Source organism: Malaclemys terrapin, chromosome 21 (genome assembly GCF_027887155.1).
Source record: "Malaclemys terrapin pileata isolate rMalTer1 chromosome 21, rMalTer1.hap1, whole genome shotgun sequence".
Lineage (NCBI taxonomy): Eukaryota > Metazoa > Chordata > Testudines > Emydidae > Malaclemys > Malaclemys terrapin.
The window spans coordinates 4,541,059-4,557,778 of NC_071525.1; positions in this window are offsets into that span (position 1 = coordinate 4,541,059).

A 16,720-nucleotide genomic window follows, 5' to 3' on the forward strand; every position below is an offset into this window, starting at 1 on the left:
CACCCCCAAGGAGTACCGCTGCACCGCTGCAGTTTGATTTCAGTGGACTCCTTAAAGATACACCTTGCTGACCTAAATCAGAAGGAACTGCAAATAAGTTAATGGCATTCCACCAGTAGATCAGACTCAGGCCCCAGGTTACGTGGCTAGAACACCTCAGTGGAAATCTACAAGACTTCCCCCATTCTCATCATGCAAAGAATCCCAGCTGGCACTCCATGGTCATGTTGCTGGGTTAATTTAAGAGCAACTTCTCTGTGTAGATCAGGCTTTCATGATAGGACCGGACTCTGGCTTGTCCTGCAAATGGTTAGACCTGTGCAAAGTGAGTCTGCAATCAAAACATGATTGGGCACCAGCTGGCATAAATCCACATGGTCCCACTGCCTTCAGCCGAGGAGGTGGCCTGGGAGCATTTTACACCCACTTGACGGTGGCATAAAGGTGCAGGGCAGTAGCGAATCAATCGCTAGTGATACTTCTCCAGACTGTTCCCCTTTAAAACAAAGCCCCTCCAAGGCATTTGCTGCTGCTCATTTGCTCTTGTGCAGTGACCGGCTGCCATCCCCTACCCGTGTAATCCAACTTTCCCTCCCAGCATCCTTCGCTTTAATGCCAAACGCTGGCCAGGAGCCACTGGGCTCCAGAGAACAAATTTTTCCTGATTATGTAATGTGTGGCTGAGCTGCGTTCCTCGTGTTGCAAGGGGACGTGTTGGAGACAGGGCCAGGGAGGGGAACCCCATGCCAGATGATTATTGCACTGCAGGGAATAGCAATCACAAGGATTGTTATCATAATGCCTCTTCTCCCCTGCTTTGCCTCCCTCATCTTCCTTCCCCTCCGGGTCTCCCCTCCCGCCACTTTTCTTTCTGTTTAGCTGATCCCCTCCCCACACCCAAAAAATTGCATGTCCCCCTCCCCCCATTGTTCTTCTGCAGGTGCATTCTTCCCCTTTCCTCCTACCCTGGTCTGGTCTATTTCAATTGTAAGCTCTCCAAGGCAGAGACCATCTGTACAGTGCCTAGCGTGAGGAGGAGAGGCCGTACGCATGTTGAGCCTGGAAAATTGTAATTGTCTGACGTTAAGTGGAATTTAACGCCAGGGCCCCATTCTTGGTTGGTCCTTAGGCACTACTGTCATAATGACTAAATTAATGAGCGGTAATAGCCCTAGTGTCATTCCTTTCACGCTGAACATGTGCTCAGCTGTCATGACATTCGCCTTCCATCCCCTGGTTCGCTCTGCTTGTATGTTGGCTGTTGGCTCTCCTTTCCCCACCCTGCGTGAGTCACGGCCAATCAGGCCTTGGATTCTGCATTCGGATACATGTGCGTGGACCCACTTGGCCAGCCAAGATCGATCGATCTCTCTCTCTCTCTCTTCAGTGGAGCTCTGCATTGCTCAGATTGCAGGATCTGGCTCTTAGACTGTCATGGAGCACCGGTGTGGGACTCACGAGTTCCGGGTTCTATTCCTGCCTCTGACTTTCTCCCGCTGGGTGACTTTGGGCAAGTCTGTTGCCCGCGCATTGTGCAATCGTTTAGACCAGTACTGAGTGTGGGTGAAATGCTACTGCATCTGATTAGTACAACCTGATTCTTGGGCCTGGTCTAAACCTAAATCATAGCTCTACATCGCTCACGGCTGTGAAAAATTTTGCATCCTGAGAGCCATCGTTCTGATGACCTAACCCCCTGACTGTAGATTCAGCTAGGCCAGGGGAACAATTCTTCTGCTGACCTTGCTACCATTTCCTGGAGAGGTGAATTAACTACAGCGACAGAAATATACCCTTCTGTTGATGTAGGAAGCATCTATGCCACTGTGCCTCTGTAGTGTAGACATACCCTCGGTTACATCAGTGGAAATCAGGAGTAACTCTCATTGACGCCAACAGAGTCACACCCAGGCCCCATGAGAATCAGGATAATTTACACGACCAGAGCAGAGTTGTGAGATTAAACCCGTTGGTGCTCAGATCTTAGATCCATAGGGCTCGAGACACCTTTCACTCACCCTGGTGCAGCGCTCCGTAATCAGTCGATTGTTCTTACAGGACCACACAAAAACCTCGGCGAAGGGCAAGGTCCTAGCCTACTAAGCAGCCACGCACAGGGAGAGCCACAGTCCCTGCCCTGAAGAATTTACAGTCTAAACGGAGACGTCAGAATCGCTAGCCCCATTTTACAGATGGCGAGCTGAGAGATGACGGGACTCGGCCCCACGTCACTCACCGTGCCGGTAGCAAACCAAGGGACTGACCCCAGGTCTCTGGAGTCCTAGCCCTGTGCTTGAGGCCTGGTCTACATTGAAAAAAGAGATCAACCTAGCTACGTCACTCAGGGCTGTGGAAAATGCTGGGCCAGGAGCGCCCTAGTTAACTGCAACAACGGGAAAACTCCTCCCCGCATTGGTGTAGGAAGCACTTACACTACAGTGGTACTGCTGTAGTCACTGTAATGTAGACACGACCTGAACCACAAACCAGCCTTCCTCCCTACGGAAGCTACACAGAGGAGAGTTCACCTTAGAGGTGATATTCTTATCGGCTCAATAGCAGGACTGTATCGACGTGGTAGCACATTGAAGAGACGCTATTGTTTGCGGGTTGGCTGTGACCTATGATTAGGACCTGAGGGTGCAGTTCCAGGCTGTGCCATCACCCTGAGTTAGATCACAGCACCTCCCACCTCTGTTTCCTCTTGCACCTCTTGTCTCTTTGCATTGAAAAGTGTGTTAAAACAACATGCTGTCACTTTAATTTCTAATTTCCTGGGCCTGCTTGCAGGCTAGGGGGCTCTGGCCGGAAACATGGGATCCATCTGAGGCAGTCTGCAAAGAGCCATACTAGAGCAAGGTGGAGTGAGTGGTGCCATTCTGTATTAGGGAGCAGCCTGTTTTGTTTCTCTCTGGGGTTTTTTTTTTTGGTCTTACGTGTTATCGTTCCGGATTTTACGCAAGAAAGCTGTGTTGCATCACAGCTTTCCAGAAAGAGTATTTTATGTTTTTATCTAACTTCTCCATGTGCGTGCTAGGGACACAACAGCTTGCAAGCTCTTTGGGGCAGAGACTGTGTACGGATCTGCACAGGGCAGAACATTTGGGGATTTCTAGGGGCTATTGCAATACAAAGAAAGAATAAACAGCTTCACCTCCTCAGAGTAAAATTTTTCAGTGCCCATTTTGCCCAGTCATTTTGAAAGACGTCCAGACCATCCATCAGCAGGAGTCTTTCATCTAATATGTGGCAAAATTGATATGCCCGTCCAATGCCCGTTATTTGAATCATCAGGAGAGACTGGGGGTAGGACATTTTGTTCCCTAGAGCCCTGCTTTCCCCTTAAATTATCCTGCCACAGATTGTAGAACTCTCTGCTATTTTTAGTCCTGGCTTGTTTAATTATTGAGAAAGATTTTGAAGGATCTATTTAAGCTCAGGAGTTGATGACAGGCGCACCCATGCAATTCTTTTCCCACTGCACCACTTCTTTGTGGGAAGAGGCCAACATCCACCACAGACACTTCACACGCTGTAGGGGAGGCAGGGTAACCTAGTGATTGAGCACTGGGCTAAGACACAGACCTGGGTTCTGTGCCCAGCTATGCCACTGGCCCGCTGGGTGACCTCGGGCAAGTCACAGCCCCTCTTTGTGCCTCAGTTTCCCCATCTGTATAGTGCTATGAGATCTACTGATGAAAAGGGCTATATGAGAGCTAGGGGTTATTATTTGTAGTACAGCAGCACTCAGCATTCTATTCCTGGTTCTGCCACTGACCCGCTGTGTGTCTCCCACCCACCCCTCTGTGCCTCAGTTTCCCCATCTGTACAATGGGGAGCCACGACACTGACTTCCTTTACAAAGCGCGCGGTAAGGTTCCATCCAAACCTATGGTACCCTCCAGAAATATTAAATATTCCAACTGTGTTCTACTTGTGCTTGAAAATACAGAACCAGGTTCTGAGTTGCTGTCAATCCGCGCGACTCCACAGCTAACCTGATTTAGACCAGGTGATCCCCTGGCTCACTGCTCAGGAGTTTTTAACTTCCATTGGTCCCTCCTGCTTTTCTTGCTGAAAAGTGACCTTATTTTCAGCTCATTGAGTGGCATCTCAATGGCAGTTCCTTTCATGTTTCTACACAACATTTGGAGCGCAGCGTGGCCTTTGTTTTAGATTAAAGGGACGCTGTCAAACAGTCTAGTCAGGTTAAAAAAAATTAATGAATTACACGCAACCTACTCAGCTGATGTAAATCAGCATCGCTTTATTGACTTCAATGGAGTGACACTGATTTGCACCAGCGGGGGATCTGGCCCTGAGTATAGTTTCAGGAACCACACCTGCCCCGAGCCAATTTTTTGGTGGATTTACAATTGCAAATGTCCTCTTTGTCTCTCTGCCCCGTGGCTGTGTGAGACCCACACAAACAGCCCTGGAAACTGACCGTATGGGGGAAAGAGTGAAACTGACAACACACAAGTGCTGTCAAACATCCAAGTCAAGATGCTGACTGGGCTGCATTTCGGCCCCTTTTCTCTGCTGGGGTCCTCAAAGGGGTCTCCCTAATTGGGAACCATCCTCCCCCCCCAGGACAGGGGAGAGGAGGGTAACAATCCAACATCACTCACCCACTGAAGAAGCAAGAATCAGACGTGGAAGGGGACAGGGCCAGACTGCTCCACGCAACAGCTAAGTTGGACTGCTGGACAGCTCCTTAGGGAGCCGTTGCAAGCACCAAACGTTAGAGCAGCCTTGGGACTGCTCTAATTTACGCTGGGGGACAAACAGGGGCCTCTTCAACCCAGCCAGACCCAGATTTTGGGACGCGCAAAGGTGATGGAAAGCCACCTTTGCCCAGTGGACTCTATATCCGAAGATGGATCGGCGTCTGGATACAGGTCTCTAGGGCACACCTCCCCTCTTCCTTACCTATGTAAAACAACAGGCAAGCCTCTAAAATGGGCCGCTCAGTGACTACCGGGCAAGGATGAGTTTAGGGTGGTGGGTAGGGGGGGACAGATGGGGCTCTGATATTCTAGAACTAGTGAGTCGGGGTGGGGGGGATGTGCGCTCCCAGCCCTTGCTCCTTAACACCCTGACAAGCTTATAACTATTTCATTTGTTACACTGTGAACCTTTTTAAATTAATGAACATAAGGTTGTCACGGTTGCCGTGGAGACGACACGTTGCCTCGGCAACGGCAGCGATGCAGAGCCTGCAGAGTGTAATAAGGGGTCACGTTAACGAGTGCAGAGAGAGAGAGAGAGAGGTGGGGGGGAAGGAGTTGGATCCCACCCACAGCCCGAGCCACCCACGAGGTAAATGGCATCTGGCTGGGGCCTGCAAATTGCTGGCTGCCTCCCACCCCGAGTGTGAAACCTTAGGAAAGGATTTGCCAACACAGATCCCAGCACTCTGCCTCTGGGGTCAGCTAATGAGTTGATCCATCCACAATCTCCCAATAAAATCTCCTTGCAGTGGAGATGCAGCCATTTAAGACTTCATGCCTGCTCAGAACTCGGGGCCTCCTGCTTCTAAAGCCTGGGCCACTTGAGCGATGGGAGAATCTCCAACAGCTATATAGGGCATTGGACACATACCTGAATTGTTCTGATTCTATCCAGTAGGTGGCAGTAGAATCATTTCTAGAGAAATCGCCTCTCAGAGCAGAGCTGCAGAGTAAATCTGTCTCCAAAGGCAGCGAGTGAGGATACTTGGCATTCCTGTAGCCACTTCAGTGCGAGGATTGCAGAACGCTTCCCAAACACGAATTATTCGCGCCTGGGAGGTGGGGCTCATTGCGCCCTAGATGGAGAAGGGGGAACTGGGTCCCCCTAGGTTCCCAAGGTCACACAGTTGCAGATTTGGGACTAGGGTCCTGGCTCCCCGTCCTCTGCTCTAACCACTAGGTCCTACCCTGCCTGAGCGGAGAACAAGAACTCCTGATTCCCAGTTCTACCCCCTACACCCCTCCCACGCTCCCTTCCCAGGGCTGGGAACAGAACCCAGGCGCCCGGATTCCCTGTTCCCGGCTCTGTCTGAAAGAGGACAGCTGTTTTCTGAGCCCGAGGAATGTAAGGTTTGATCTAGACAGCAGTGCTGTCAAGCCCACTGGTTAGACACAGCCACAGGCGTCGCTCTCTTTAGACATGTTTATTTTTTTCTGTCCTGGTGACTCATTGGAAGGGGGAGGAGGGGGGGAGCGGGAGGAAACGAGACACACTTAACAGATCTGTAGACTCGCAGGAGTTAGAGGTGGGAAAGGGCCTTCTGGGAACATCATCGCCCTGTGGCTAACTGGGTCCCAGCCCTCTGGCAACCTAAAGGACCCTTTGGCCCAGTTTACTGGAAGGCTTCCATTCAGTTCTGCAGCTCTCTGATCTAACCTGCTCCCAGCCCTGTATTACAGTAGCAGCCAGACGCCCCCCACGGTGCCAGGTGCTGTACACACACATAGTATGTCCTGCCCTGGAGAGCTTACAGTCTAAATAGACAAGAGGAAGAAAGGGCAAGTGACTTGCCCGCCATCAGGGGCAGAGCTGTGAATAGAACCCAGGTGTCCTGAGCCCCAGGGCTGCCCCTGCCCCATGGGGGGGGGGTGATCAGATGAGCTGTTGTGAGATCCTTTATTGGAGGGAAACAGTTGCAAACCCTCTGGCAAAAGGCCCTACAGGCTGCGTGAGGAGCCATGGGGCAGTGATGGATCCAGTGAGGGCCACTAGGTCTGGATGAAATGCCCACTTCCCGGCGGGCGGCAGAGCATGTGTGCAGGGGGCGGGGGGGGCTGACAGCAAAGATCTAGTCGTGAGATGGGAGTGGGAAGGCCAGGCGGGGGCTGAGGCGGGGTGGGGGGGAGCACTGATATTACCACGTAACAAAAGCAGCGCATCCCTTGACGGAGCTCCTTGACCTGGGGGAGGGGAGAGGGAGGGAGAGGCCTCTGCAGTCCTGATAGTCCAGTCGCCCCTGGCCAAGGGTGGGGTTACAGCCCGGCCTGGGCTCTGGGGAACAGGTCTAGCCCCTTCTCCTGGATCTCCCTGAGATGAAGAATGAGGCTCTGATAGAAAAATGGGGTGGGGCAGAGCAAGTTTCAGGGTGGGGGGAGTTCTCTGGCTCCTGGGAAGGTAGCGCTGGATCGAGGAGCCTCCTGGAACCTCAGAGCCCCCCGCATTTATCCACAGCAGTGAGCTCCATGCTCGCTCCCTGGGGGTACCTCCATTGGGGAGGAGAGGGGGAGCTGGGTCTCCATGGCCCATTCAGTCCTCTCTGCTAGCTTGCCAGCAAGGTGCATGGAGGATTTTGCAGTATGGCCACCTGCCCACTAGGGGGCAGCTTCATACCTGCACTGGCACAGGCAGGGACCGGCCCGGGCAGCTTGTGCCTTTACTGGGAGGCCAGTTCAGCCCCCAGCGCAGGTCAGGGCAGGCTCAGGTGACACCCCAAAGGCCTTTGCAGTGGTCCAGGGCTGCCCTGTCCCTTCTGCATCCTGCCTCCCTAGGGCTGGGCAGAACCACATTCAGGGCTCTGCTCAAGACTCCCTGCATGACTTTACCTAAAGTACTCCTGGTGTCTCTGTGCCTCAGTTTCCCCATCTGTGAAAGAGGGATAATAGCATTGCCCTGCCCCAGAGGGGGGAGGTGATTATAACTATGTTAAAGATTGCGAGGTTCTCTCGTTATACGAGCCCCGTAAGTACCTAAAATAGAGCAGGATTGTTCTGGTCTCTATGGCAACGATGCATTGGTTCTGTATAACAGAGACCCACCCAGCTGGCACACGGTGGATTTGAACTTGCAAGCAGAGAGAGGGTAGTGCATTGTTAGCTGCCTAACACTCCCCAACCTCTGGCGGTCTTAGCTCTTGCCTTTTGCTCTGTGCGCCGCTTAAAGCTGCCACTCCTGGACTCAAGTGATGACGCGAGACGCTCAACTTTCATTTACAAATAAATACCGAGACCCAGATTCTCAAACCTTTGAGGAGCCGGGCCCAAGCTTCTAGCTGAAAACCCTGACCTATAAAGCTTCAAAAACCAGAAGGGTAAATGAATGAGTATCCAAGAATTATTTCTCTCTTGTGATTTCGGGGGGACCTGCGTGTCACCGCTTTTGAACAGGTGGGGCTGGCAGGGCTGCATCTCTCCTCCTCCTCCTTGATGTGCAAAACTTTTTCAATCCTAGTGTGAAATCAAAGTGAGGCAGCTGGACACACACACACACACACACACACACACACACACCCCCCCCTTTGGAGCCTGAGTTTTGTGCTGGGGTTCATAACCACACACGCAATCCGTGCTCCACGGTCAGAACACTCCCAGCCCTGCAGGCAGGCAGGCAAATGCCCAAAAGTTTCTATTTTCCTCCTATCAATTTTCATTGAAATGTAAACAGCAATTTAAAAAAACTCACAACGCTGAAGCCCGTATTGTCCGTCAGTCGGGGATCTGGCCCATCGACTTTAATGGCACGACAGCAATTGACAGCAGGGAGAAGACTAAAGCTAGACGTATAGATGCGGCATCTGCTGTCATTTATACCGGTGTAATTCAGGAGTAACTCCACAGAATTCAATGCCCAAGTCTCCCCGCTCGCTGGTGTAGATTAGAAGTAACTCTATGCAGTGAAGCCATGCCCCCCAGCCCCTCCACACACACACACACTTTTGACAGAACAAGGAGCAATGGTCTCAAGTTGCAGTGGGGGAGGTCTAGGTTGGCTATTAGGAAACACTATTTCACTAGGAGGGTGGTGAAGCACTGGAATGGGTTCCCTAGGGAGGTGGTGGAATCTCCTTCCTTAGAGGTTTTTAAGGTCAGGCTTGGCAAAGCCCTGGCTGGGAAGATTTAGTTGGGGATTGGTCCTGCTTGGAGCAGGGGGTTGGACTAGATGACCTCCTGAGGTCCCTTCCAACCTTGATATTCTATGATTCTATGATCCTACCAGCCCTAAGGGCGACCAATGGGAGGTAGAGGAGTGAACAGGGGGCAGGGTCTTAAGGAGAAAAGGCTGTGAGGGGTGGGGCCTCGGCGGGAATGGGTGGGGCCATGGGGATGACACAGCATGGTGGGGCGCTCCTGACTCTACCAAGGTCAATGCATGAGAGCTGGTCTACACTGAAAACTTACATCGGCCTCGTTACGTCTTTCAGGGTGTGACCCTTGAGCGGTGTAGCGAAGCTGACCTAGTGAGGAGCCTAGGTGTAGACCCCCGTAAGAATTCTTCTGTCAACCTAGCTACCGCCTCTCAGGGAGATGGATTAACGACAGCGACAGGCACACCCCTGCCATGGCTGGAGGGAGTGTCTACACTGAAGTGCGACAGGTTTAAGTGTAGACGTGACCTCAGTCTCCTCTCATGCGGCTGTACCTCAGAAGTAACTCCACTGAAGGTAATGGCGTTACACTGGCATAAAGCTAGCGAGAGACCAGAATCGAGTCCAGAGACGGTTTCCCAAACACCTCTGTGCTATTCCCCACTGGCCCCATCGTTTCAGAGCCTTTCCTGCTTTTCTTCCCACGTTCCGAAGATGCTGATGGGATGAAGTATGTGAGGGTTGTCCCAGAAAAGGTACAGGCTCCTTGTCTAAAGGGCTGGGGTGGCCCCGAAGGGCCTGGGAGATGAAGAATTTCTAGGCTACTAAGCTCAAATTCAGCCCAGGCTGATAATCATTGTATCTCTGGTAGATTTGTGACCCCCGTCCCCACAGTAACGAAGCTCCTCACCATCCCTGAGGGATCTATGGTGCACAAGACTACTAGTTCATGCAGTGGATGGGAAACTGAGGCACAGAGGTCCACACGTGCTCCAAAGTGCTTCGCTTCGAAACTGAAATCAGTGAGAGTTAGGCAAATCACGGAAGGTGGGATTCACAAAGATATTTAGATGCCTGAAAGACCACCTAGGAAGTCCATGGCAGAGGGCGGAATTAAATCTTGTTCCCCAGAACGGCCGGCTAGCTTCCTACTCTCTGGTCTACCCTGCCGCTTTGGACCCGAGAGCTCTTTGGGGGTCTGTATGACACCAGTAGGGTGGGTCTCAGTTCTTAGGGGACAGGCTTTGCCATCAGAAACGCCCCCCCCCCCCACCACAGCTGGGCCCCTGGCTCTGTAGAGAAGCCGAGCTCTCAGTGAGCCCACTAGGAAATTTAAATTAAAAAACTGCTAAGTGTTTGCATAAGCCAAAAACCACAGCGCTCGTGTGGGGGCCTTAGAGAATTCCAGGCGCCTCTTCCAGCTCAACCCCTCTGGGGTCGGCCTGTTCGTGCGGGAATGGGGCGAAGTCAGCTCCCCCGCAGCCCTGTGTGGTGCAAACGGCTGACTGGCAGGCAGCAAAGGCTGCTCCTGTTACACTGCAGGGCGTTTGGTGACAGCTCAAGCTGATCGTCTTGAAGGCCGCCCCGTGTGCTGTCAGCACAACTTCTTTCTTGCTGCAGCGCGGCTCTGAGCGAAAGGCAGGGACACGAGCAAGTAGCTTTGCCATAGGGCCTGTCAGGGGGAGAAGAGGCCTTGTCTACGTGGCTCCCCGCCTGGACTGCTGAGAGTCAGGAATCAGGAGATCTATCTGCTAATCTCTCACCTCCGCCACTGACCTACTGGCTGACCTTGGGCAAGTCACTTCCCCTCTCACCTTTCTGCTTACATTATAAAGCTCTTTGGAAGCAGGGCCTCTGTCTTACAGTGTGCAGCGCCTAGCACACTGAGGCCCTGCTTCCAAAGTAGTACACTCGTGCCAAGCCAATGTCCTTAAAGTAGACAATGCCACAGGTGGCTCATGAGAGATCCCAGAGCTGCGTCCTCCACTTGCAAATCAGGCATTGTAAGAAGGAGGAGAATCATTGTAAGGTCAGTGCTCCAGAGAGGGAATTGCAGGGATAGCAACAGAGCTATTGCTTTCATCAGCAAATCTCAAAGCATGTCAGTATCCTTATCTGCATTTCATAGATGGGGAAACAGAGGCACAGAGGGAGGAAGTGGTTTGCATGAGGTCACACAGCAGGTTAGCGGCAGAGCCAGGAATAGAACCCATGTCTCCAGATGCCTAGTGCACTACCCATTAGGCAACTCTCCCTCCCCAACATATAAGGATCTCGCCAATTGTTCTTACATAGGACCTTTCACCCAGGGACCTTAGGCACTTAAAAGCCAGGGGCTGTTATCTTTCCTGTATCTTATGTTTTTAGTCTGAATGAAGCTTATTTTAGATTTAAGGAGAACCACAAGAAAGACCAAAAGTGAAGTCTCTGTGGAGAACAAGAGAGCACGGTGTGTGCATCTCTTCTTTAAGAGCCTGCAGCAGCTCTGAGAACAAGACGGCTGCTATTTCAGCAGACAGGCAGTTTCCAGAAAGATGTACGGTGGAAGTAGACTGAAAAAAAGACATTCCGGTTTCACCACCTCAGATCTGATTGCCTCCATTTTTCCAGGTGGGGAAACCGAGGCACAGAGAGGTTAAATGAGTTGTCTGAGGTCAACCAGCAGAGGAATAAAATCCAGGGGCCAGATCCCCAGCTGGAATAAATTGGTGTAGATTGAATTATATCAGCTGAGGACTAACCCTGTATTATTGGCATTGTGGTAGTCGCAGACTTAGGCTCCATGGTGCTAGGCCCTGTGTACAAAACAAAACAATTTTTTTTTTTTAAAAAGGTCCCTATGTAAAGCGCTTCTAATCTAAATTTCCTGCTCCAACCACTGGACCATATGACTAACTCTGTATCCTACTCCTGGACCAACCCTTAGATTATATGACTAACCCTATCTCCAGTCCAACCACATGGTAAGACAAATGCTGAAGCCTGCAAAAGGGAAACAGGTTTATTATTTTTAGGCCTGATCGCTGTTCAAAAATGCTCCCCTGTATGAAAGTCCCATTCAAAGGGCCCGATCCTGTGAAGTGCTGAGCTCCTGGGCTCCTGCTGGCGTGGCTGGGAATCGGAGGGGCACCGCACCATGTGCAGCAAGGCAAGCGTCTGAGAAGGGACCATTTACAACTCTGGAGCATTGAGCTCAGTGACATTCCAATGTCCTGCAATCTCTCCTCCTCACCCGGAGAAGGGAGCAGTGCAGAGCTCCAGTCCTTACCATACTTGGTAAGCCACCGCTTATCTTTCCCAGGGGTCATGTCCAAGGCCTGATATTTGACCTGACAGCGAAACCACAAGTTCCCCTCCGACAGTGCCCAAGTCAGCATCACATGCGAGGCGGATGCTGTGTTTCTGTCCTTTCCTCTCTGCTGGCTTCGCTTTCCTCTCTTCTTGTGTGAATGGAGCAAACTTGCAAAGAGCCCCATCCCAGCTCAGCGTGCAAACTCGAACAAAAGATCGCGCTGGAGTAGAGAAAGCCATGCAGGTCTATGACAGCAACGGGCAGCCAAAGCTGATTGAATAACGATCTATCCCCCCAACGCTGCAGCAACTGCTAGCCACATCTCTGCCATTGTCCTGCTACGTGGTCTTGGACTTGGCTCTGTTTACAGTTCACTGTTATTGCTTGTTTCATGGTAGCACCTGGAATATGCAAGAGCAGGGTGCTGTCTAAACCCATGGTGAGACAGTCCCCTGCCCTGAGGCACTTACAGTTTAAATAGACATGACCCTATGTTACAGATGGGTAAACTGTATTGCCAGCTGTCATGAATTTAATAGGATTTACTGTTTGTATTATCGGAGGAGCCCCAGTGACAGGCCAGAACACCATGGTGCTAGGTGCTGTACAAACCCAGAACAAAAAGATGGCCCTGCCTCCAAAGCATGAAAAAATCTAAGTATAAACTCTGTGGCCAGAAGCCCTAGAGATTACAAAGCTCCCTATTGACACCTGTAGGTGAACAGGGAGAAGAGTGGCCCAGAGCTGCCTGGGAATGCCAGATGGACAGGGTGCCATAGGGAAGGAGCTCTCTGCTGCCATCTGCTGGTGAGCCAGAGGACACCAGAAAAAGGGCCAGGCCTCATTTGCATGCCAGTTTTATGTCACTTTGGGGACATTTTGGTGAAAATACAGTTATGTTTTGAGTTTGGGGGTAAGAGAACATTGTTGTCCCTGTTGAGAAATGAAAGGGCAAGAAAAATACACCAAGTATGCCTGGAGTGAAGGAGTCACCCTGACTTTCTAGGGTCTGGCATGGGTGGGTAGCAGAGCCCAGAACGAGCACAAAGGAGGCTTTTCTATTTAGGATGCTTCTTTGGTGATAAGGAATCCATTGAGGGTCTTATATGCTCCTGATCTCTCTTTGAAAAGTCAGGGCAGAGCCACTGATAGCACAGTGTTGGCTTTAAGATATTATATTGAGTTGAAGCTGCCGCCTACGTGAAGGATGTTAGGTCCTCCCTTCCTGGTACCAAAGCTATGATCACTTTCAGCTGGGACCAGTGGTGGAACTCCAACAGCAGCACTTCCCTTAGCAGGCTAGAGACAGACCTTCCTGAATTTTGGACTACGTTGCCTCCATCGTCGCTCACAACGGTGGGTGGAGGGCGGGGGGGTCATACCTAATAGATTTTATTGATTTATTAATTGCCGGTTTTCCCATGTTTATTCTGTGCCTGGCCCCTTCATGTCCCCAGCCCCAAGCTTGGTTTCTAACCCCTGGACTGAGTGCTTGCAGGTGAGGAAGCATTGCCCATCCCAGGGGCCACATGGAGGGAATTTACAATACGTCTACACAGCACTAAAAGGCCCGTGGCACGGCCGTGGCTGACTTGGGGCTATACAATTGCAGTGTGAATGTTCCGGGCTGCGGCTGGTCCGAGTCCCCACGCTCTAGCCCGAGCCCAAACGCCTCCCATGCTGTTTTTAGTCCCACAGCCCGAGCCTGAATCGATGGACTCTGAGACTTGGTGCTGGGGGACTTGATTAGCACAAAGTAGACACACCCGTAGCTGTCCCAAGCTTGTACAAAAGGGCTCGAGCTGGTGTTATGTCAGTTCTCAGACAGAAGGCATCCCTAGATCATTGAATCCGGCCCGCCCTGCTGCTAACATCTGGCAGACGGGTTACAGAAGTATAGGACAAGAGACAACAGACGGAGCCGGACAGACAGACCGGAGGGCGTGCAGGGAAAACAATGAGTAAGTATTGGTCAGCATGACTGGCTGAGATATCAGCACGCCAGCAGCTGAACTGGGAAAGGCGAATTTTAAGGAGGGACTGGAAGGGGAATGAGGTAGTTTTGTGGATGGTTCCTGGGGGTGTCTCCCAAGCGTGGGAGAAAGCACAAAGATGCTTGTCTGAAAATTTAACAAGTAGGCAATACTCGGTGTGTTCCTTAAAGCCCCAGCTGCTGCAGTCATGGGATTACAGGAGAATCACAGCTTTTTTTAAAAATAAAGAGCAAGTTTCTAACTCCCGGTGTTGCAGAGAAAAGCTTGAAAATATGAACCGAGTGTAAACGTAAAGGCTCAGAATCCAGAAGACCCATAAAATGAGCCCCCCACTGGGTGAGGTGTTAAAATCTCATGATTTTTGGAGGGCCTGACTCATGCTTTTTGAAAGTATGAGGCTGGCGATATTGGGTAACTGAAGCACAGAGAGATTACAGCCCAGATCCTCAGAGGTATTTAGGCACCAAACTCCCATTGAAATCAGTGGGAGTTCAATAGCATTCCAAGGAGAGTTAGGCACTTTTTGCGGATTTGAAACTAAATGACTTGCCCAAGGTTAAAGAGGAAGTCTGTGGCAGAGTCAAGAGTAGAACCTCTGTCTCTGGACTCCTAGGCCACTGCTGTATCTACTGAACATCACCAGCTGTATTGGTTGTTCAGGGGAAGGACTGTCTAGTGGTTAGGTCATTAGTCTAGGACTTAGAGACCTGGGTTCAAGTCCTTGTTCTACTACAAACTTCCTGTGTGACCTTAAGCAAGTCAGTGTGTCTCAGTTTCCCCATCTGTGCAATGGGGATAAGAGCACTGCTCTACCTTACAGGTGTGTTAGGAGGATAATACATTACAGAGCATGAGGCACTCACATACTATGACAATAGGGACCAGGTAAGTACCTAAAAAGACCAGAATTTTTAAAGAGCTCAGCTCCCATTTAGCTATCACAATTGTGGGCGCTGAGCATTTGAAAATCTGTCCCTAAGTCTCAAAATGCCCTTGAATGGTCAGGTGGTAGCGATAGCTTCATACGTCATTGTTACAGCTCTGTTTCTGTGGTCTCTACCTTTTAAATCTCTAAGGACTCTGATGGCTGCAGGGCCTGGGAACCATTTTCTGATTATTTCGGTGCAGACTGTTATAGAAGAGACGCACACACTGTGCTCTCTCTCTCACTGAGACTTTATTTCTGTTCTGTCTTTGGTTTTGTTATTTTCTTGACCTAAACTAAAGGTCATGAAGGTGCAAAATACCTGCTTGCCCTTGGCTTCTCCAGGCATAAAGTACAAATCCCATTTTACAGATTAGGGGAAACTACATGCAACATGGGGAGTCTGAAATAGAACCTTTTTTTTTGGACTTTCGGTTCCCTGCTCTAACCCACGCTTCCTCCAGAAGCGGCAATAAAACCCAGGAGTCTTCACTGCAGATCTAACCACTAGATAACTCTCTCCTAGACTTAGGAGTAGAACCCAGGCAGCCTGACTCCATGGGCTATGTGTTAACCACTAGACCACCACATCTCCCAGCTGCTACCCTTCCAAGTTACCATTTCTTCTTCTTCTACGTATGGTTGGGATCCCTGGTTCCCCTTCCTCACCAGATCAGAGATTCAGGTTCACACATTTAATCCTTGGGCGATAGCACCCTGGCCCACTGCACCAAACCTGTGCTCTGTTCCCTAACGCCCTCTCCAATCCACACCCATCTAGGGCCTCCTTAAACCTCATTCCCTCCTCAGTGGCTGAAGTTCCTGATCTAGCTACCTGGTCTAATTCCTGATCACTGGATAGCTACCTTCCCAGTGATCTAGCTATTCTCATGTCATCCAGGCCCCGTTTCCTTCACCAACTCCTGCCCTGAGTCGATCTTCCTCACCTATTTGCCTACACAGCTCTCTCCTCTTCCTCCAATCAGACTTTCTCTAGATAATTGCACCACGACCCGATTGTCTTTCTCATCTCAGTCTCTGAGGCTCCATTTCCTCACTGAACTGGGCTCGCTAAAGCTGCATTCCTTGGTCTAATTATTCCAAGGCTCCATTGCGTTACCAAATTGGTTTTCTGCCAGGCTGGTTCCCTCATCTAGATGTTCCCCAAGCACCTGGGGTCAGTTCTGATCTCAGTTACGTGGATGCAAATCTGGAGTGACTCCGTTTTAAGTGAATGGAATTACTCCAGATTTATGCTGGTGTAAACAAGAGCAGAATCTGGTTCATGAATAGTTAAAGGGCCAGATTCTGTTCTCAGTTACACTGGTGTGAATCTGGAGTGACTCCACTGAAGCCAGAGAGTGAAATTTGTTGTTAGCCTCACCCAGTAAAGTTACTGTGGGTTAATGCTGGTATAAATGAGAGCAGAATTTGACCCAATGGCCCACTTACATAGGTATCAATCCAGAAAGACTCCAAATCAACACTTATGCCCATGTAAATGAGATCTGAATCAGGCCCAACGTACTCCCAGTTATTCCAAGCCTTTTCTTGCTTGGATCTACCTTCCTAGCTGCTTCAGATTCAAGGGGCACATGAACTCTTTCTGGCAGTCCCTGCACTGGAGAGCTTATAAACTAATAGACAAGAAGAATACGGTTATCTCCCCTTTTGCAGATGGGGAGTTGAGGCCC